We start from the raw sequence: 23493 nt of genomic DNA on the forward strand, positions 1-23493 counted from the left end.
CTAGCATCTGCTTACTGTGGTTCAAGAATTTCTCAATTTAACAAGTAGGTGTGACAGTTGTGACATCCGGGAATTTTTATAAGGAAGCACAAAACAGTTGGGGTGGCTGATAACTGGTTTCATAAGCTTTTCGCAGATTCCTTATATACACACAATTAAAATAGCTCATCACATGGCATGTTTATACCTTTTATAAAAAAAACTCTCAATTGATGCGATATTGGAATTGTACTTTTTTTAAACCTACTTATTAATGAGAAGCAGAAAGTGGTTTTGCCCAATTACAGGCCATGGTAGGATTTTAGGAGATGTGACTTCTAGGTCTGTTGGTGAGGCTAATCCCCTTGTGGCTTTCAGAAAGTTGCCTCATTTCTCTTTGAATCAATTTGTCCGGTGGTTAAAATGCAAATTTAAATACCTGCCTATTCTGAATATACTGGAATGGTGAGGAAGAAAATATACTAGGCATATAGTTGCTATAGACTGAATATATGTGTCCCTCTCTATATTTCTGTGTTGAAATCCTAATGCCCAATGCGATGGTATTAATAGGTAGGGCCTTTGAGAGGTACTTAAGCCATGAGGGTGGAGACCTCATGAATGGGATCAGTGACTTATAAAAGAGGCTCCAGAGAGATCCCTAACTCTTCCACTATGTGAGGATATAGGCTATGAACCAGGAAGCAGGCCTTCACCATAAACACAACCATTTTGGCACCTTGATCTTGGACTTCCTAGCCTCCAGAACTGTAAGAAATAAATTTTTATGGTCTCTAAGTTACTCAGTCCATCACATTTTGTTATAGCAACCTGAACAGATTAAGAGAATGGTATATATGGGGCTTCCCTGGTGCACAGGGTTAAGAATCCGCCTGCCAATGTAGGGGACATGGGTTCGAGCCCTGGTCCGGGAAGATCCCACATGCCGCGGAGCAGCTAAGCCCACAAGCCACAACTACTGAGCCCGCGCGTCTAGAGCCTGTGCTCTGCAACAAGAGAAGCCACCGCAGTGAGAAGCCCGTGCACTGCAAGGAAGAGTAGCCCCTGCTCGCTGCAACTAGAGAAAGCCCGCGCACAGCAGTGAAGACCCAATGCAACCAAAAATAAAAAATAAATAAAATATTTAAAAAAAAATTTTTTTAAGTTTTCTTAAAAAAAAAAACAGTATATAAATGCAAATGAAGGTCATTACAGTTGAGTCTTCCCCCACCTCTTATGTTTGCTTAGAAACTCTGGATCCTGAAGTTTTGTAATGTCTTGCTTTCATTTGAGGGAAAAAAACATGATCTTAAAAGGTTTAGAACTTCTGAATATGTCTTGAATATGTAAAATTTTCTTTCCCCCTTTTAAAACCTTAAAACAATTTTTATCTTAATTTATTAAATTAGTTTTGGTTTGTCTTTATACCTATATAATGTCTCCAGTATTTCATTGTGCTTTTCAGTGAGTGTCAGGCACCTAGTGAAGCAGACATTTTTGTGCAGTCATTATCTATCTTTCACATTTGGGAATAGAAGAAGTGAGAGTACCACTTTAGTAGGTATTCTGCCATGTGCCCAAATCACATATCTCTTGCCCCTCTGAATCTAATGTATATTCCAGTTTGACTTTTGTTTGAAATGATTTTCTGTGGTCTCACAGTACAGGTCATCCAGGTGTGGTCATCAAGGGTGGCTCCAGGTGACCTTAGGGTTCTGTGTTCCTGGTCAGTTTACTAGTCTCCAGACCATGACCAGACCCATGAGGTTTACAGTTTGAAAAGGTCTTGGTCTCGGGTCACTCATAACCATTCTTTGTAAAAGGGACCTTTCCTGTCCACATTCTCTTCTTTTGATTTGACTAGAATTCTGTGGGAGTGAGATGACGTATGGGAATGGCTGAGAAGTTGAGGAATTCTGATGCAAACTTGCCTAATGTTATGAACGGTGAATAATAGTTGGGAGTTAATATTTCCTTTAATTACTAGACCAAAGTACACATTTTCTCTCACACATCCCCAAGAAGCACAGAATATGAGAGACTTTGAGCTCTTAAGTGATCCTTCATATTTTGTTGACTTGCTAGAATCTTGTATTTGCTATTCTATTATCTATGTCTATATCTGTACCTATAATGGTAAGAATATTAAGAGTCAAAAATAGAGAAAGAAAGAACGTATATATTACCTCAAAATATGTGAAGAGATGCTCAACCTAAAATTAATTAGGAACACAAGACCACAATGAGATACCATTTTACACACAACAGACGAGAAAAAATTAAGCAGTTTAGTAACACCAAGTGTTGGTACAGATGTAGATCAACTGGATTTCTCATTCGTTGCTGGTAGGGATATAAATGGGTTCAACTACTTTGGAGAGTAATTTGGAATTGTGAATTAGAGCATTTGTATACCATTTGACTCAGCAGTTCCACTCCCTTATGTATATACAGTCATGTGTATCAGGAAACATGAGCATGTATCTATAATAGCCACACACTGGAGAAAGCCCACTTTGGCCCCTGAATAAATCAGTGACAGTGTCGTGAACCAAGGGTAATGATTCTGCACAACTGGTGTTCATCCAAGATAAAAGACTAAGGAAAACAAGAAAGATCAAGAGGAGCACCTAATACAGCATCTGACACATAGAATGCGTGTAATCATTTCTTGAATAGATGAATGATAAAAATCATTCATTTCAGGACATTATGTGACTCTTCAGGTATTGGCAAATGTTAAAACAGCCTCTCCTGACTAACCTATTTCCTTCTGATGAGACCACAGGTATTTACTAAGAGCCCCTTTACCAAATATTTTCACATCACTTAATGATTCTGTATTATACTCATGTGTATTTTACTGTGTAAATGGTACTAAAAATTTTTCACCCTGCTCATTTTGTAACTAGAAGCAGCTTATAAACTTCTGGAGGGCAAGGGCCACATCTGAGTTTCCTTTTCTTTTCTTACAAAACTACATGGAATGGATAATCAGCAACTGCTTAGGACCTAATGGTGAAATAAAAATCTACTCAAATTTTCCTCTTTTTTAAAAAAAAGTCTATTTTGAAAAGAACAAATCATGGTCAAAAGCAGAATATTTCAACTCGATTAGGTGCTTCATGACGTCAAGTGGATACTCTTAAAGAAAAATTCAGTGTATAGATAGTGAAGTTGTAGCTATTATCTTTATGTGTAGGAATATGTTTGTGACAAACACAAGGAAATTTTTATGTGGTAATACTAGGATGTAATGAAATTCTTAGCACACAAGGCATCAATGATAGAAAAACATTGTATATCTGATATTCATCCAATTAAAAGCATCTAAACAATGTGCTATGCTCATTATCTTGCTAAGAAAAAATGGAATCCAGAAAGCTGTTGATATTTCAGTTCTAAGACGTTATTTTTGTTGTTGTTGTTTAATCAAGTACTAATCAGGAGAGGTACACTGTATAACAGAAGAGCAAATTTAACTGACATCAAAACTACCCAGGCAGTTAGGCTTAGATGATTATTCTTAGAACTGTGTTAGCCTATTTCCAATTAAACTATACTTCCTGTTGTTATAGTGGCTACAGGAGGCACAAATTTAAAGAGAAAAAGAAAATGGGCTTCCCCACTGTTTCCCTTCTACCTACCTAGTACATCTCCTGTTTTAACCTTCTAATATGCTAATTGGTTCATGTGTATCAGATGAGATTCATTTCATAGAAAGCAACAGAAATCCCAAACTGAAGTAACCGAAGAGGAAGCTTATTGTTTCATTAATTGAGCACCCTATATCTGTTATGACTAGGGTTTATTATTGGTTCTGCTTACTCTGGCTTGGCTCCATTTTAAGGCAGGCTTTTTAGTGATGGTTACTTATATAATAGGAAAGAGAACTTCTGTCCTTCAAGAGTAGAGCAAAAACTTGGCTCTCCTAAGTTGATATTGAGCTGTGGACCCATCCCTGAAGCAATCAGCGTGTCCAGGGAAACAGAATTAGTTTAGACCTGCAGTACAAGTCTACCTCTATGGACGTGGGACCGGGGACTATGTGTTCCAAACACAAAGGCTGCATCTAGGAAGGATAAATACTTGGACAAAATTTAGGGTACTGTTACCAAGGGTAACTCTGTGCTAAATGGTCCATTTATCTACTATATTATACCTTTCAAGTCAGTTCCACGTTTCCTTTTTTTTTTTTTTTTTTTTGTTTGTTAGTTTTTTTGTGTGTGTGTGTGGTCTGCGGGCCTCCCGTTGTTGTGGCCTCTCCTGTTGCGGAGCACAGGCTCCGGACGCGCAGGCTCAGCGGCCACAGCTCACCGGCCCAGCCGCTCCGCGGCATGTGGGATCCTCCCAAACCAGGGCGCGAACCCGGTTCCCCTGCATCGGCAGGCGGACGCGCAACCACTGCGCCACCAGGGAAGCCCTCCACGTTTTCTTATAATATCTTTAATGATTATGGGCTATATTTTTATTTTATTTTATTTTTGTATAGAAATATGAGGGATACCTGTCAGGATAGAACAGTTTTTTGTTTCTTGGTGAAAGAAGGTGCAAGCCACTTTTCTTCTAGGTGACTACAAGGGGTCAATTGGGAGCAGATTTTCTTAATTCTGAGAATTTCTTTAAGGTCACTTATTATTCAAATGGAAGAAGTAAGAACCCATTGATTCAGGAAAAGTATGTATAAGAATATTTTGTGACTCCTTAAAAGTTTTCTCCATGTATCTTTTGCTATGTAAGCTTGGGGAAAAGTGGAGTAAATTTGCATTGTCAAGGACTTCTAGGAGGAAATAGAATGTCCCCATTTTGTTTGAGACCACCTTATCCTAACTAACACTGGATAGATTGAGATGTTTTCAAACAAGTTCACCTGTGTCCCGAAAGGAGCATTTGTCCCAAGGGAAGGCAGATATTTGACAAGTGAATTGTAGGAAATCATGAAGATTCATTCCATAACAGTGTGTGCCTGGAAGACCTCCCTGTCACAAGGGGATATTGTGGGAACAGTGGCTTAGACTAAAAAGATAAGAGGAGATCTGTAACTTTGGTACACCTCTGCAGCTTCTGTTGCATCATTGGGAGGGTAAAAAGGCTCAAATGAATGCACTGGACCAGATCAGCCAAGTGCAGTGAATTTGCATGGCAGTGACGACAGGAATGACAATTGAATATTGGGGCTAGTCTGAAACTGGTCAGACAGCTTGAGTGCCTTCTCTTCTTCCTCCTCTAGTTTTTCTCTTTCTTTCCCTCCATCTCTCCCTCCCTGCCTCCTTCTGTTCTTCTGCTAAAGATGAGTAACTGAGAGACAGAGATGACCCCTTTGGACTGTGTAAGTGTCCATGGTTCTTGACAGCTTGGTTAAGGGGAGAGGTTTCAAGAGGGAGCCACTGGACTTCCTTTTAAATTGGTCCTGTGGGGATTGAATGATTAATTTGAATATGAAAAAGACTTATTATCTTAACTATACCTCAAGATGGTGATGCAGGTGATGTTGATTTTACCGGATTAATTTTGAAAAAGAATCATTCTTAAGAATTTTGCTTTTCCTCCTCCTGCTTTCTATCTTCCAGACCTGATCAGGCAAACCTGATCTTTAAAATAAACTGTTCCACACCATCAAATGGGGACTTGGATGGGAATAGCATATCTAAAGAAATAATGAAACACTTGGAAGAGGAGAGGGGTTAACAGAGAAAACAAGGGCCAGTGAGTTGGGCATTGGCACTTCCCATCCCTGCAGAGGGAACACTGGCTCAGGGACCTGTCAGACATCTTGGCAGGAATATCTCAGTTCTCAGTCAAGTTTCCTTAGCCAGATGCCGTTGAACAATCGAATCAAATAATTAACTCCATTTTCAAATTCCATGCTCATGAAGCAAACTTCTTATATTTTGGCCTCTCCATAGGGAAAGAATTGACTGAATAAAGTATATATTAAACTGGAATCTTTGGTGATAGAGGATGGCAACATCAAACAGCTTTGAAAACACCAATTTCAAAATTAATAGAAAAAATACATTGGAAAAGGTAAAAATAAATGACAGCATCATTCTCAAGTCAAACTAAAATGGATGATTGAGGATGTCAGCTCTCTTGTAAAGACCATAAGGACAGCAAAAACTTTGTGTTTGACTTTTAGTCTTCCTTTTTGAGAGACCTACTATGTGAGATTCTGAGGATATAGCAATGAACAAGATAGTTATGTTTTCTGCCCCCATGGAGAAAAATTCTAATGGGACAAAATTGATTATATAAGAGTAGTTAATTATAACTTTCAGTAACAGAGGTGAGAATGAGAAATAAAAAGTGCTTTTCAAACATGGAGTGAGGTGCCTGTCCTAGTTTGAGGGGCTAGGGTAGGCTTTCTTAAGGAAATGACATATGACCTGAGATATGAAGTCTGAGGAAAGAGGAAGAGGATTAGCAGAAGAGGACAAAGGGGAAATTTTCTAGATTGTATCAGTCAAGGTTCTTGGTTGCAAAAAATAGAAGCTAACTGACTAGCTAGCAGACTAAAAAAAATTGTTGAAAAAATATTGGGCCTATCACAGAATTAATTGGGAGACTGGGAAATAGGTTTAGAGAGTGAGACAGAACCAAAAAAAATCTAACACGATGGAAAATACAGCTCAGAACACATTGGGATAGTTGTATGCTTGGGATGCTGTAACTGGTGCTACCTCCACTTGGTATTTGTGCTGAGCTGTAAGTAATCTTCAGCTGTCACTGTGTCCTTGTTTCACTTTCACTTTTCAAAGTCTTGGCAGGAGCATCTGACTGACCAAGTATGGTGGCCATTCTCTAAGGTAACTCCTATTCATGATTCTGCTTGGTATTCATGCCCTGTGTAGTCCCCTCTCATATTGTATTAGGGTTGATCTTTGTGACCAATAGAATATAGCAGAAGTGATGGAATGTAACTTCTGAGGCCAGATCACAAAAGACATTGTCACTTCGGCCTTGCTCTTCCTTGGACCACTTGCTTTGGAGGAAGCCAGCTGCCGTGTTGTGAGGGCACTTCATCAGCCTTTTGGAGAAGTCTACATGGTGAGGAATGGAAGCCTCCTGCCAACAACTGGCACCCACTTGTCAGTCATGTGAGTGAACCATCTTGGGAGTGGATCCTTCAGATAATGTCTCCATTACAACCTCATGAGAGGCTGAGCCAGAATGACCCAGCTAAGCTGCTCCTGAATCCCTGTTCCACAGAAACTGTATGAGATAGCAAATGTTTGTTTTTGTTTTAAGTTGCTAAACATTAGGGTAATTTGTTACACAGAAATAGGTAACTAATACACATGCCCGATTCCTATCTGCCAAAAAGAGAGAGGTCCTACCATTTTACAGATGAGGAAATTAACTCAGATTTTAAGTCTTTAATTTTTTTCCCATATCACTTAATAAACATTTGCATGGCTCTCCTTTGTACCAGCCACTGTTGTAAATACTTTACAAATTTTAACTCACTTAATCCTCCTAGCAGCCCTATGAGGTAGGCACTAATAGTTCCAGTTTTGGACTGAATTTTGTTTCTCCAAAATCAGTATGCTGAAACCCTAACCCCCAATGTGACTGTATTTGGAAATGGGACCTTTCACGAGGTAATTAAGGTTAAATGAAGTCATGACCCTAATCCAGTATGATTGATATCCTTATGAGGAGAGGAAGAGATGCCAGGCATGTAAATGCACAGAGAGAAAGTCATCTGCCAGCAAAGGAGAGAGGCCTCAGGAGAAACCATACCTGCCAGCACCTTGACTGTGGACTTCCAAGCTACCGGATGTGGGAAAATAGCTTTCTGTTGTGTAGGCCACCCAGTCTGCGGTGTTTTGTTACAGCAGTCCTAGCTGACTAATACTAGACAACACCGTAGGTCTGTGCGAGTCAGACTATTCTGATTGCTACTCTCACTCTGCTGTCCATTATGGTAATCACCCCCACCTTGCCTTTGGTGGTTGAGGCTATGGATAAAGAAACTGAGGCACAGAGACGTTAAGTAACTTGTTCAGGGTCACGCAGCTGGTAAGTGGTAAATTGGGATTTGAATTCTAAATGAATCCACTATGCTACATCTTAATAAATACGGTTATACTTCCTCAAGAACTTTATATTCTGTACATATTTTTAAATTGAGATTGTTGACATAGCTTCTAAATGGGTTTAATAAGAAGTTTTAAAACGATTTTGGCCTCCAGTGGAACAAATTAACTAAAGCATCCATTCTGAATTTCCTGAACTATTTGAATCATTTCACTTTAAATGTTTGCCTGGGATGCACTGAACTGTAAGTAATCTCTGTTACTGTGTCTGTCCTCTTTCCCTGTCTCAGAAGCAGAAGCATCTGATTGGCTGAGCCCATCTCCTATCTACCAGTTAAATGCAGTTAACTTCGTTAGCTGTATGGCAGGAAACTCTCACATAATAACTTAGATAGAGAAAACACCCCCGATGTAATGATTTACCCTTCTGTGTTGTCGTAACCCGGATGTGGTCCAAGATATCCTCAGCCCTTGCCTTGTACTGAGACTCTCAGCACTTGATTGGTTCCTCAGAACACATCCAGTTTTATAACACGTTCATGAGAAATTAATATTTTACTAAAACTCTTCTGTACAGAGGGTAGGATTTCCATTACACACAGCCTAGCAGACCCTTAATATGAATCTCTAGTAGATCGTTTGGTTTACATTCTCAAAATTTCTCTTCTTGATGTTAGCCTCAACTGTCATTTTTTCCCCCTTCCCTTACACAGTCCCTAAAAATCCCCTCTGCTGTCTTGATTATTTTAGTTCTGTGCAAACTCCACTTGGCGAAACAAATGCCCTCTCTCCAGTGGTGCAACGACTATCTATTATAGACTCTACTGCCTATATAGGTAACACTGAGGTAGGCTGGGGCTTTGTGTAAGGAAAGGGGCAGTAGAGCAAACTGCTGAACTCTGAGGCCGCGTGCCTTGCTTTAAAGACACTCAAATTCAATGGAAAACAAACATCCAAACAAACAAAACGCAAAGAACACCTGTGCTAGCTAGACAAAATATTTCTGTGGGCTGGGTTTAGTTGATTTGCTGTCCTTTCTTCATTGTTCCTCAAGCTACCCTAAATGACTTTTCAAAATATTCAAGTAATGCAAAGCTCTTCCACAGCAGTAATTCTAGGCTAAGAAAATAGCAGTGTATAGTGACTTGTAGGCATGGTGAGAAAGAGAGTTGGACAAATACTTCACCAGTAATCTCAGGGCTTGTAGGTAGGAAAATGGATGAATCCATCCTGAAATCAAAGGAGATAAATCTCAGCCCAAATCTCAAAACCAACTGTCTATTTTATAATTACAATAACAGCCTACATCCTTATTCTGCACTTATTTTGCTGTGTGATACTGGGGAGACAGTTTGGTTTTCTATTTTAGACAGAATAGGTTTTCTGCTCTGGGTTCTGACCCAGTCCCACCTGCTGGAGAGGCTTAAATTAAAAGCAGAGATACGGATGCAGATTGGTAGGGACCTGGCATTTTGGCAGTTTTCTTTTTTTTTGGCTAATTGTAACATTGCCCTTATTTGAATCACTTCAGGGCCAAGGTATATCTATTTCACATGTATGTGAAACAAAGCAATCAAATCTTGGTAGGGAAGGGTACAAATTAGCTTGTTCTATTTTTTCTCAAGTATTAGATTTTCAGTTGGGGATTTTTGTAGCATCTCAGAGAATGCTATAACTGAGTGGAGTATTAATGCACCTAAAAGCTAAAATTGATAATGTGTAATGAGCAATCTGCTAAATGTTAATACAATTTATCCTTTTTAAATTTGATAAACATGACATATTGCATGCACTTAGTGCTAATCTATTTTAGACATTCATTTGGTTTGACCTATAACCATACTATATTATGTTCCTTGAGATATTTATCTTGTCATTTGGAAACAAGATTACAATTAATGTGACACACATGACTTTAAATTACTACCTCAACTAGAGATGTGTCAGTAATGAATTAGCCACAGCTTTGAGCCCTCTGCTTATAATTTAAATTACCACCCTTTAGCTGATGCATCATTGTAATCCATTAAATAAATCTCAGAATCAAAGAAACACATATTGTTTTTGATTCTAGAGCTATCAATGACATTTTTCCATTTAATTTACCTAACTCTAGGCTAATGTATCCAAATTCATGTAATATCAATCACGAGAGAGAGCATATGTCTGTGTTAATACTAAAATAAAATCATAGGCAGACTTCATATAAACTAGATGTACAAAAACATTATCCTGTTTTGCTGCATTCCACTTTTAAGGAGAAAAAAATATGCTGGGAAAAGTGAGCTCATACGAAGGACTTGGTAAGGCATTTTTCAGGAGAGAGCCCTGTAAGAAAAAGTTCAATTTGTTACGTTTTCCACACCGTCTCAGCATTGACTTTGCCAGACTGTAAGTTCTGGAAAGGCACAGAATAGAAACACGCTAAATATTTGTTGAATGATATTTGTGGCAATAAATGACCATTTATTATGAATAGCGGCAGATTAAATTTTGCTCACTATCCTCCATTTGCTCTTACTGTATGGACACATTAAGTTCTTACTGTATACTAGGCACTGTACAGATACATTATTAAGCTCTTACTGTATACTAGGCACTGTACTAAAGCATATTTCATGTATAAACTCATGTTTTGTGTATTAACTGATACATATATATCATATATAATCATGTAATATAAATACATGTAACATATTTAATATACATTATATATAATGTATATAGATAAAATCTCTCTCTAAAAAGATAGTAAGGTTCTAAAGAGCAGAGATTGTCTTAAACCTCTTTAGTGTTTTCCCCTGTGTACCTGGAAAAATTCTGTCACGTAATTGTCATGCAGTAAAGACCTGTTGAGTTAAAATTAAGATGTTCTTTTGTGACTTCACATTTTATAGCGCCCTAGAAGAAGAATAGTCCCCCAGGGCTAATAGAACTATGAGTGACCCAAACCAGAGGTAAAAGAGCAAAGGTCAGAGAAGCCTAGCTTTTTCTCTAATGTATTAAAATGCCGTAGATTTGCTAGATTCAATCCATCAACAAGTTAAATGCCTGGTATTAGGCTGGAGGGGGAGATTCATCAACTTCTACTCATTTATAGTCTAAATACAGAGCCCAGAGTAGTACATATGGACATGAGAACTATTAAATGGTGAATCACGTGATACCGCCTAGAACATGAGTTCAGAGAAAAAAGTATTAGGGGACAAAATAACAGAGAAGTTCCCTAACAACTCTGAGTAGTAGGCCTTTGAGTCAGACAGATGGGGTATGACTCTGGACTCTGCTACTTTTTTTTCTGTGTATCTTGAGGCAAGTTACTTAACTGCTCTGAGCTTTATGCCTCTCTAAAATGGAGTACTACCTTCCTGTGGAGTTGTGACAAGTAAGGTCATAAACGTTAAACACTTAGAACACTGCTTTACACAAGGTAAACCATCATTTGGATTAGTCCAAAACGGTTTCGAGGTGAAGCGATAATTTAGCTAGACCTTAAAGGGTTAGGCTTTGGGCGAGAGAGGGAAGGATCAAAGACAAGAGAAGGCAAGAGTGAGAACAGGACATATGAGCAAGAGTGAGGGAGGGAGAAGTCAGCAGCAGGGGAAAATTTGTTCAGTAAAATGGGTTCATATGGTTGGGAGCCTGGATAGCATGGCAGAGGTGTCTAGACTAGAAATGACATGGAGGCTGGAGGATCCTCAGTTTTTCCGAACTGGGGATCTGGAGCACTCCAAACCTAAGTTTTAGATGGCATGTTATTGTGACTAAATATCCCTTTATATTTGCTTTTTCTTCCAGTGCTTGGTGTGTTGTCTTGTATATTATGGGCAATAAATGTATTGTTTTTATGTAAATTAATGGTTTGTATGCTGACAGTCCTTCACTCTGCTTTTTCTTGCACAGGTCTGATGTGTGTATGTGTGTGGCTGTCCTTCCATGAAACAGGAAGAGTATATACACATTAAAGATGATCAATAAGTGCTTAGGAGTCTTAGAATTAAAGTTCTATGGAAGTATAATATGAATTGGATTCTACATAAAGCATATATTTATGAATGTTCTGTGTTGTGGTGCTAAATTATTTGGTATCAATTACAGTGTATTCTCTTAAGGAAGTACTCCAAAATGTCAGGTTTTAATAATAGAATTAATTATAATGCATATTAATTTAGAATATATCAAAACTTTTTCCCAAGTTTTAAAATAAGGAAATCTACGTCTTTTCGCAATTTAAATTTCAGTTTATTGAACTTATTGAGCCGTTTAATAAATTAAGGCCATCAGTGAGTAACTTGACCTATAGAATGACTCAATAGAATATGTCAATAGAATGACACATGAAAAAAGAAAATAAGACATTTTCCAAAATATCAGACTTAATTTTATGTGAAATTAATCTATTAGCTACCTGCTAGATAGCTTGGTTTTCCCAGGCCCAAAGGGCTGGGAATAATTTGTTTTTACTGAACTTGTCTATTGTACTCTAAGGAAAATGTGTTTGACAAAAATAAAGTTTTATTTTCTGAGCTTTAGAAATAGCTATCTGAGGAGTTTATAGGACTTTCCTGGGCGTCTGATTGAGGCTGTCTAATTGTTATGTAGATTTTCTCCAACATACAACACTTAGTTTGCAGTGGTGGCTCCCAGGAAAATGGCTGCCTAGCAGAGGCAGAAGTATAATTATGATATCATTAGAAATACTTAAATATAAATAACATTCTATATTTGTCCTTGTCACTTGTCTGGGTTTTGACAGGAGCCAGTTTTGATGGGATTCCTGTGGCCCCATAGATTTTTATCCTGTTATCCAATTTTCCGCTGCACTGCTTTCCTTCTGTCAAACTGACTGCCAGCCAGCCTTACATTTTCCCGGGAGGAAGAGCAAAGCTTTGTATTATAGTGGACAGAAAAAGGAGAACAAAAAACTGATTTTTCCCCTCCGAGTGCTGCACTGTCTCTTTCTAATAGAAAATTCCATTGTCTGGGGGTTGAGAGGATAGGGAAGAGGAAAGACCTCACGTTTTCATTCAAGGGTGCAAGGAAATGTTGCAGAGCAGACTGAGAGACCAAGCTGAGCAGCGTACAGATCAGCAGACAGTTTCCCAGGGTGCTCAGAGTCACAAGAGTGGCTGAAATGCTGCCCAAACTGGTTTGTGCTGAGTATTCCCTAGCATTTCAAATATTGGCTTGCGGTTGTGTAAAATAAAAGGATACTTATTCATCACGGTGTAAGGGAAAAGAGAAGGAGCATTTTCCCTCCAGGTGAAGATACTGCAGTGGATGCTATTGTATTTGGGGGTTTCCCATTGACATTGGCTTATGGCTCAGGGCTTAGAACCGAGATCAGACAGGTAACAAAAATGAGTGGATTTGACAGTGTTAAACAGTGAGGAAGAGTGAGAAGTGGGGTGAGGCAGCAAGCCAGGCTCTATCTAAAAGCCTTCAAAGTGCCAAATTGCAAAACCCAAACTAAACCAAATCGCATTCTCCAGGCCACGCGTGTTATGAAGCTGAAGGTGGCCCATGTCCTTTTGGATGTAATTTCTGGGTAGAGAAAGAGTGGTCCTGTGGCCTGCCAAGGAGCCAGTGATGCATGAGGTAACTGAGAGGGCAGTTGTTGTTGTTGTTGTTTAATAACTGTGATCCCTTACTGTTAAGATTAAGACCTTATTGTGGCTCAGGAACTGTATTTTGCTTATATCATTTAAGCCTTATCATCATCTTTGAAAAATCAATTTATTACGTGTGTAAAAAGGCATGAAGTTCAACAAATATTTTTCTTCTTATTTACTTTATAAGTAAACCATGGGAGTATCTCTTAGAAGGTTGAGAATATGCTTAGCATCATGTATTACTGGTCAGTTTCTACACCTGTCAGTACAAATGCATTATATGCCATTGAAAATGTTTATCTAAGAAATGCTGTCAGCTGTTATTTCAGTTCCATTCTGAGTATAGGGAAATGTCTTAGTGAGTGGGATATGATTTTCTCATAAGTGTGTGAGTATTTAAGATATTGGGAATAAATGAGAAAGAAATTCATCTCTCCTACCTTCTGGGGAGTCTGTGCTTTAAAATGGAGATTGTACAACCTTATGGATTAGGGATTTTTGTTTTTACCGTTGATCACATAGCAACTGAAAAAGATTAATCTACCTTTTGACATCAAAAGGGGGTGGTGATGCTTATCAAAGTTCTGGGCTTTGGAGAGTTGCTTAATCAATGCTTGGGTGAATGTATTTGCCAATGTGATATGAGTCAGATACTCATATACGGTACAAATACAGTATTCTTGACTATATTTTGAAACATTTTTGACCTTTCAATCAAATTACATTCTTAACTTATAATAATTTATTCTGTTATTGGAACAACAGACTATTGCTTTTGGACTCACATTAATGTGTCTAGTTAATCATGTACCATTTTTCCCCTCCAGCTTAAGAGACACGGGTATGAGACAAATGAAGAAAAAGGTAGTAGTGGTTAATAACAGTATTTTAGTGTTCACACTAGCTTATAACAAACCTAAAATCAGGTAATTTAGTACAGTTGTAGTGTAAGAAGCTAAACATCCAACTATGGAAAAAAATTGTAAAAAAGTTTTGTTGCTGTCAAATCTATATGTTAACTTTAGCTCCCGAAATTCTGTTTTATTTTGAGATTAAATAAATACACATATAGTCTACTCTCTTTCCTTATAAACTCTTCTGCTCATTGACCATCTATATAGTTCATTAGAATTATAACACATTAACCAGATGAGTAAGAGGAATTAAATAATACAGTCTTGAGTAGGTAGCAGATGGAATTACCTGATTATCTACTCAAGATTGTACTAAAAGTATGTGGACAAATAGAGAACAACAACAGCAAGAAGCTATAAGTTTTAACTTACATTTTTTTTCTGTCTCTTTTAAGGGGAAGAACTAGATACCAATATTTTCTGAGTTTATTCACAGGGGCAAACTTATCCTAGGTTTTACCATTTTTTGGTGAATCAAGGTTGTAATGCATGAGCCCAACTATATAGTGTCAGAATCTCTTGAGGTGGGTTTTCCTGCTCTTTACTAGAATAAATTTAAAACTAGAAATACAAAATCATGAGAAACTGTTTCCATGTGTATGTGTGTCCTTTTTCAATAGAGTCGAGACCATGGAAGATCTCCCTTAAGATTTCCTGGCTTCCCCTTTGTGTCCTGCTTGTATCATTACACTCTTAGTTTGTACCATTTTTCAATTCATGGGTTCCAGTAGCATTTTAATGGTGTCTTTTTTGCTGGCTCATATGGAGGACATTGATTCTGTTGTTCCAGTAACAGATGAAATATAGTTTGTGGCTGCTTTTGGGCTGAAAGAAACTCATTACAGCTTCCTGTTCCTCCATGTGTTGCCGAAAATGTTATTGTTGGTCAGGTCTGGAGATATCTTCGAAATCTATGACTATTTTTTAGATTTTCACAACAGCATATTTCGTAAACGCTACAAAATTTGTTGCAAGAGTTGGACTTAAAATAATCAGGGCTCTCTATCTCTAAAAAACAGAGAAACAAACAAAATCAACCTTTTGGGTTGAGCAATTCTTATAGATTTCTAAGGGAAATTCCAAGTGTGCAATCCTTTTTATGTACTAAGGAATGTAAAGGGAACACTTAGCTATTCTAAAGGTTAAGATTCTAAATGAATCGGTCAAAAACAGGGAAGAAAAAAAGGGAAATATTTAATGAAAAATTCTAGTTCTCTAAAACCTTGCTGTTCAAAATGACCAGCAGCTTTAGCATCACCTGACGTCTGAAGTGGTGAACCCTCGGCCTTATTCCAGACCTTCAAAATCAGAATCAGCATATTAATAAGATCCCAGGGGATTTGTGTGCACATTCAACTCACAGAAGTGCATAGTTTGTTTCTATGCAATTAGCACAGTGATTTCAAACTTACCACTAGATGATGTTTTATAAAGCATTGAGGTTTACAGAGTCAAACTGCTTTGTAAATATAGTCTGAATTATTTCTGTTTCAATCTGCAGCACAAGTAAATTAATCTCTCCAATATGGCCAATTTAATTTTTAATCGCTATTGTAAGCTTAAAGATAGAAAAGCTTAGAACAGAGAACGTAAAATGAAATCAAACCCCAAAGGTCACATTTGCAAAACCAAAATACCTACAAACATGCTATAAAATATCCATGTGTGTTTAAATGTATGACTTCAAAATCATGCATATTTTTATTACTTGAGTTTTTTGACAGGATAGTTACTTTTGACTTACTTGAGGGTAAAAATGCCACTGGGAAAGGAAACATGTTTTCCTCTTCTCAAAATTCAAAACTAGCTGAATGAATTAAACTCAAACTTAGGAAAATAGTTTACCTTAAGGCTGCGCCTTTCTCATCACAGTGACAACCAGAGTTTGAGTGACATGAGTGGCATTTATGGACACCTGTAATCAATCATAGGTTTTCATAAGGATGTTTTCTCCTTTAGCATTCACAGTTGGTCATTCTGTCTGAGAATTGGTGGCAAGAGTAATGACTGATATTTGCTCTATTATTTGGATGCCTATGGATCTGTTGGTACAGAATTGTTTGTTTTCTTGTATATTCTCACTTTTTTTCTCCTTTCATCTGCACATTCTCCCCCCTCCTCCCCCTCTTCCCCTTCTCCCCCTCCTCCCCCTTCCCCCAAATAAGTATTTGAGTGCCTATTATGTAATGTGGCTTTGTTTCAGACTATGAAAAGATGCAAAAGGAACAGAAGATGACTCTCGTCCTCCAGAATCTTCCAAGTTCCTAATATTTTCCTGAGATAAAACACTATCTCGACATATCCTATCTTACCATTTTTCTTTTCATTATATATTCAGGGCCAGTTACTTCTATTTTTCACTTTAGTTTCTTTGTTCTCCTTCCATATTACCCGTTTCTTTATAAGTAGACCGGTTACTGTGGAAACATTACTGTTTTGGGTGTGGTGACCACCGCAATTTATGTATGATTCTTCAAATTTGAGTACATGAAACTGAGATCACACATCACCCTTGTAATAATCTTGATGCTTTGTTTCTAGACATACTGTACTTTAACTGAGATGTTATCATCCTATAAAACAGTTTTTACTTATTCAGTGCATTTTAAATTTTAATTTAGGCACATTTACAAAAAAAACTATGTTTGTGTTAACCATAAACATTTGTATCAAATAAAAATTCTATTTGATTTTAACATCTTGCAAAAGTTAACAAGATATAGCAGAAAGTCATGCTGATTTGGTCCTAAAACAGAGGAGTAGCATCCAACTCTGTAACAAAATTTACCAAACTCCATAAATTCTGAGAAAGACATCAAGACAAGTTAATATAAATTGAAAAAATTACTTTTTAAAATTTAGCTTTCAGGTCTGTTTGCCTGTGGAGTGAAGGCAGGGAATTTCTTCCCTCATCTCATGTCCCGAAGTGAAAGATTCCAACTTAAGTTCCAGTGGTGGGGCCCACAGATTAATTGACAATAGACAGAGTAGAGGAGAAAAGTTTAGTATGCATGTGGCAGTACTCAGTAGTGAGTAATTAGCAGAATAGCCAGAGGTAAGGGTTTATATATCAATTTAACCAAAACAGGGGTGAGGGGAGGCTTGGGGTGGGAGCGGTTAGGTCTTCACTGTGAAAGTATAGAAGGTTCTGTTGGGCAGTCTCCTTGGAAAGAGGCTGGAAGCTGCCCCAGAAGGGGGGCTAAAGGCAGCTCTATTTTGGGGAGGCTTTACTTTCATCACGTAAGAATATTTCAGATAAGATTTCTTTCATATGACCTCTTCAGTACTTTTTCCAAACTTTCTCATTACATTGGTGTTTAAAAAGTTATGTTTTGCATTTGTAATATGCATTAATGCTCCACTGATTCGTAGGAGGGTCCCATTTCATGCTGCAGAAGCCCTCTAAACAGGGCTAGAAGCACCTAGATCCCAAACAGGATTTTGTTGACATTTTCTTTGAACAAAAGTATCGTTTTCAGTCAGGCAACATAGGATATTTCACTAAAACATGTACCTTTAAAGTGACCCATTTTATCTAGAGGTTGCTTAAATTGTAGATTTCTAGATCAGTTTTAACGTAAATTAGTTGATAACAGTGACAATGCTAAAACCAGTTCAGTATTTGGCAAGTGAAAGAAAATTGCAATGACTTGGAAATAACTGTGAGCTTTTTATGTTTAAGAGGAACAGATCATATCAGTTCCAAATATGTATTTCTTTTTCTTTGCTTAAGTTTTATGACTTTAAAAAAATGTACAATTTAAAAAGCGAGTGATTTGTTGTAAGATTACAACCAAATATTTTTGCTCTCTTCTTACATTTTGTTATCCAATTTGATGTCTAAATCTCCAGGATCCTGTATGTGCAAATTTTCTAAGAGTTAATCAAGATTAAACTCTTTCTTCCTCCTTCCCTCTCTTCTTTTCTTCCTTTCTTCTTTTTAAAATAAAGGTACCTTTCTTATTACAGTAAAATTCTGAAAAAGACGCAAGTGGTTTTCATTAATAAGAAATGAAGACCACAGTTTTTCATCTGAAACCATTATCAAGTGCATGGAGGCACAAGACCACTAGAAAAGGGAGATAAGTCTGCTCCTCTCACTTCCTCCTTTAACACACTCCCTCTGTAAGCCTGGCTACAGGGCCAGGAGCTGGCTTCTCAACTGAGAGTAACAGAAAGTCCTTTGCCCCCAAATATGAGTCATATGCCTTTTAATTCCATTATGTTGTTCCATTCTATGGAGTCTAGAAAGTTTTCTTGGGTTCCAAGAGTCCCTTTTTTAAAAATGCAAATTCTCTTGAGATGGCTCAGTTATCATTACCTCTTTAATAGGACAGAGTTGACAGTAACAAGGAGTAAAATGGCACTTAGAACAGGCATAATGGATGAGAGGGCACCCAAAGTGTTAGAAAGGTGGTGAGGAATGGAAACTGATTCAGATAATTCTGCATTGTATGTCAGTCAGCACGTTCCATGCAGAATGCTGATTTCATCTATAACATAGTGTTTAACTATTGAGGAATATTGAAGAGAACCCCTTTATATTTGACAATGTCCTAGAAATGATTTTATAGAAATCTTCTGACATGGACCTGATGTCATAGGTACATAGGTCATACTGCCTAGGATAACAATACGGGCCCACCAAGTAGGGACACTGTAGACCCATGAGGATATGGTGGTTTCTACAGGCCTCCATTTGGGGAGTTTCATGGGCCTGTTGACTGTTGTCCTGCCCTTGTTCCAGAACCAGATGTGGTTCTGAATTATATGATCAGTTCAGTCTGAAGAAGGGTTAAGCAGATACCTGCCTCTTCCTACCTTCACAGCTCCCCCGACCCCCACTGACTCTCCACCCTTACTTGGGGGTGGGGGCGGTGTCTGTGTCCCAGTACTACTGTTCAAAATATATTATTTGTTACGTCTACATGTCTGGATTCTTGAGATTCGAAAAGTTCCTAGCAATTAAAAATATATATGTATGTATGTATGTATTTATGAAAGCCCTTGAAGTATTGTTACAGCTACATTCCTCAGAGTTTGCGATGCAAGAGGTTTATTAAGGATTAACACCTGTGGGAGGGAAGGGTGAAACTAAGATCGGGTAAAGGAGGAAGTCAAACTGTGAAGGAGACCTAACAAAGCCTTGGCCAATCTGGCCAGCACCTCTGGAGAGAATATTGTCTGTCAGGGTCTTGGGCCAAAGTGTTTGGGCTTTTGTGCCCCGCCTGGCTTAGTTGGAGGATGCAGGCTGGCCCAGGTGCAAGGTGTGCAGGGTGCTCTCTGCAATTAAAGCTGATCCTGAAAGAGCCAACAGCACAAGCCTTCATTTTCACAATGCCTATTCACTACCTGATATCTCTCCAGATGGTTGAATATTAACTTTGTGGTTTTCTTTATCATTTACTAGATCGATTTATTTCCCCAAAGTGTTAGAGCTTATAACCACAACCATTGGAGTGTCACATAAATATTAAGAGTAGGGGATTGGCACTCTTACTCAACATAGTATTGGAAGTCCTAGTCAGAGTAATTAGGCAAGAAAAAGAAATAAAACTCATCCAAATTGGAAAGAAAGAAGTAAAACTGTCACTATTTGTAGATGACATGATTTTATGTATAGAAAACCCTAAAGACTCCACCAAAAAACTATTGTAAATAATAAATAAAATTTTATTAAGTTTCACGGTACTAAATCAACATACAAACGCATTGTGTTTCTATATGCTAACAATGAGCTAGCAGAAAGAGAAATTAAGAAAATCCCACTTACAATCCCAACAAAAAGAATAAAATACCGAGGAATAAATTTAACTAAGGAGTTGAAAGACCTGTTTACTGAAAACGAAAGACATTGTTGAAAGAAATTATAAAGAAGACTCAAATAAATAGATATTCTGTGCTCATGGATTGGAAAGAATTAACATCGTTAAAATGTCCATATTACCTAAAGCAATCTACAGATTCAGTGCAATCCCTATCAAAATCCAAAGGACATTTTTCACAGAAATAGAACAAAAAATTCTAAAATTTATATGGAACCACAAAAGTCCCCAAATAGTCAAGCAATCCTGAGAAAAAAGAACAAAGCTGGAGGTATGACACTCTCTGATTTCAAACTATATTACAAGGCTATAGTAATCAAAACAGCATGGTATCAGCAGAAAAACAGATACATAGATCAGTGGAACAGAATTGAGAGCCCAGAAATGCACACATATATGGACAATTAATTTACAACAAAGGAGCAAAGACCATACAATGGAGAAAGGAGAGTCTGGTCAATAAATGGTGTTGGGAAAACTGGACAACCACTGCAAAAAATGAAACTAGGCCACTGTCTTACACAATACACAAGAATCAACTCAAAATGGATCAAGGACTTGGATGTAAGACCTGAAACCATAAAACTCATAGAAGAAAACATAGCACACTCTTTGACATTGGTCTTAGCATTATCTTCCTAGGTATGTCTCCTCAGGCAAGGAAAACAAAAGAAAAAATAAGCAAATGGGACTAAATCAAACTAAAATGCTTCTGCACAAGAAAGGAAACCATCAACACAATGAAAAGACAACCTTCCAAACAGGAAAAGATATTTGCAAATCATATATCCAATAAGGTATTAATATAAAAAATATATAAGTACTTCCCTGGTGGCACAGTGGTTAAGAATCCGCCTGCCATTGCAGGGGACATGGGTTCGATCGCTGGTCCAAGAAGATCCCACATGCCGCGGAGCAACTAAGCCGCGCGCCACAACTACTGAGCCTGCTCTCTAGAGCCCACGAGCCACAACTACGGAGCCTGCGTGCCTGGAGCCCGTGCTCCGCAACATGAGAAGCCACCACAATGAGAAGCCCACGCACCGCAACGAAGAGTAGCCCCTAGAGCTACTCTGCAGCTACTCATTGCAACTAGAGAAAGCCCGCGAGCAGAAAAGAAGACCCAACACAGCCAAAAATAAATAAGTCTAAAGAATTTAAAAAATATATATATATAAAAAGAACTCATACAACTCAACAGTGACAAAAAACAAGCTACCCAATTAAAAAACTGGACAGAGGAGCTGAATAGGCATTTTTCCAAGGAAGACCTACAGATTGCAAACAGGCATGTGGAAAGATGTTCAACATCACTAGGGAAATGCAACATCGTTAGGGAAATGCAAACCAAAGCTACAATGGAATATTACCTCTATCCTGTTAAAGCGGCTGTTATCAAATAGGCAAGAAATAACAAGTGTTTGCAAGAATGTGGGAAAAAGAGAACATTTGTACACTATTGGTAGGAACGCAAATTGCTGCAGCTACTGTGGAAAACAGTATGTTGATTCCTCAAAAAAATCAAGAATAGATCTACCATATGATCCAGCTGTCCCACTTCTGGGTATTTATCCAAAGAATACAAAAACATTACTTCAGAAAATACATGCACCACTATGTTCACTGCAGTATTATTTACAGTAGCCAAGATACAGAAACAACCTAAGTGGCCATCAACAAATGAATGGATAAAGAAGATATATGGTATATTATATATGCACACAGTGGAATATTACTCAGCCGTATAAAAAGATGAAATCTTGCCATTTGCAACAACATGGATGAACCTTGAGGGTATTATGCTAATAAAATAAGTGAGAGAGAGACAAATACTAAAATATTTTACTCATATGTGGAACATAATAAATGAACAGACTAAACCAAACAAAGAAACACACACACGTAGATACAGAGAACAGAGTAGTGGTTACCAAAGGGGAAGGACCTGAAGAGGGTTAGTTGTATGGTGATGGATGAAACTAAAATTTTGGTGATGAGCATGCTGTAGTGTACACATAAGTAGAAGTATGCCGTACACTTGAAACATTTTATAAACCAATGTTACTTCAATAAAAAAATGACTTAAACAGTAGGGGCTTGGTTCAGGTTCTCTGTCTCCACTTAACTAGCTGTAGGAGTAGGTTTCTTATCCTCTCTAAACACCAGCTTCCCCATTTGTGGGTCTTTGGATGATTAAATGAGGAGTGCATGCAAATTCACTGGCTCACTGTATCTGGCAAATTGTATGTGCCCAGTAAGTGTTACTTATTGTTAATAATAATTTTTTGTCATCTTTATTCTCTAACCTCACTTGATCCAGAATTTACAGCCTGAGAAATTTTCCAAAAGCACTGGTCAATATTAGAAGAAGAAACCAACTCCCCAAATATAGCTGCCTATTAGGCATCATGGTAGCAGAACAAAAACTAAGTTAAAATAATTAAATAAGTGCAAGGCAAGGGGTGAGAGAAAACACCATCTGCCAGCTCTCTGTGAGTCATTTAGGAGGAGTTGGAGGATAATGAAGGCCATTGCATTCTGGTCATGGATGGGTCCTTCTGCTTGGCTGGTGTTGTCGCCTTTCTCCAAATAAAAATAGCCTATGCATCCTTTACCCCAGCTCAGTAAGCACAGATTATGTGAATAAAAATAAAAGGATGCACAACAAAAATCTTCGGGGAGGTTTGCTGCAATTTATTTTGTTTCCTATGTACCAGTGAATTTCAGTACAATCAATTTAATCTGAACAGCGAGGCGTTCGTTTTTTGGCTCTTTATAGTCAGTTTTATACTATTTTCCTAGCAGGGCTGTCATACGAAATGCTCATCAGAGCCACAAAACAATGTTTAGATTTAAAGCAGTGTGGTGGATTGAATGCAGCACTGCACATGTCATGAAGGCTCAAATTTGGGTTTGGCCACCTTCTGCCTGTGAGGACATTGGGTATTTTCCAAGCCTTGGTTTCTCTTCAACCAAATGGCGATGCCAGTCAATCTTGTAAAATTTAAATGAGATCGTATGAGAGACGGGTAAAGTATTCTTTTTTTTTTTTTAAAGAAGATGTTGCAGGTAGGAGTTTATTAATTTATTTATTTTTGCTGTGTTGGGTCTTCATTTCTGTGCG

Source organism: Physeter macrocephalus, chromosome 2 (assembly GCF_002837175.3).
Source record: "Physeter macrocephalus isolate SW-GA chromosome 2, ASM283717v5, whole genome shotgun sequence".
NCBI lineage: Eukaryota > Metazoa > Chordata > Mammalia > Artiodactyla > Physeteridae > Physeter > Physeter macrocephalus.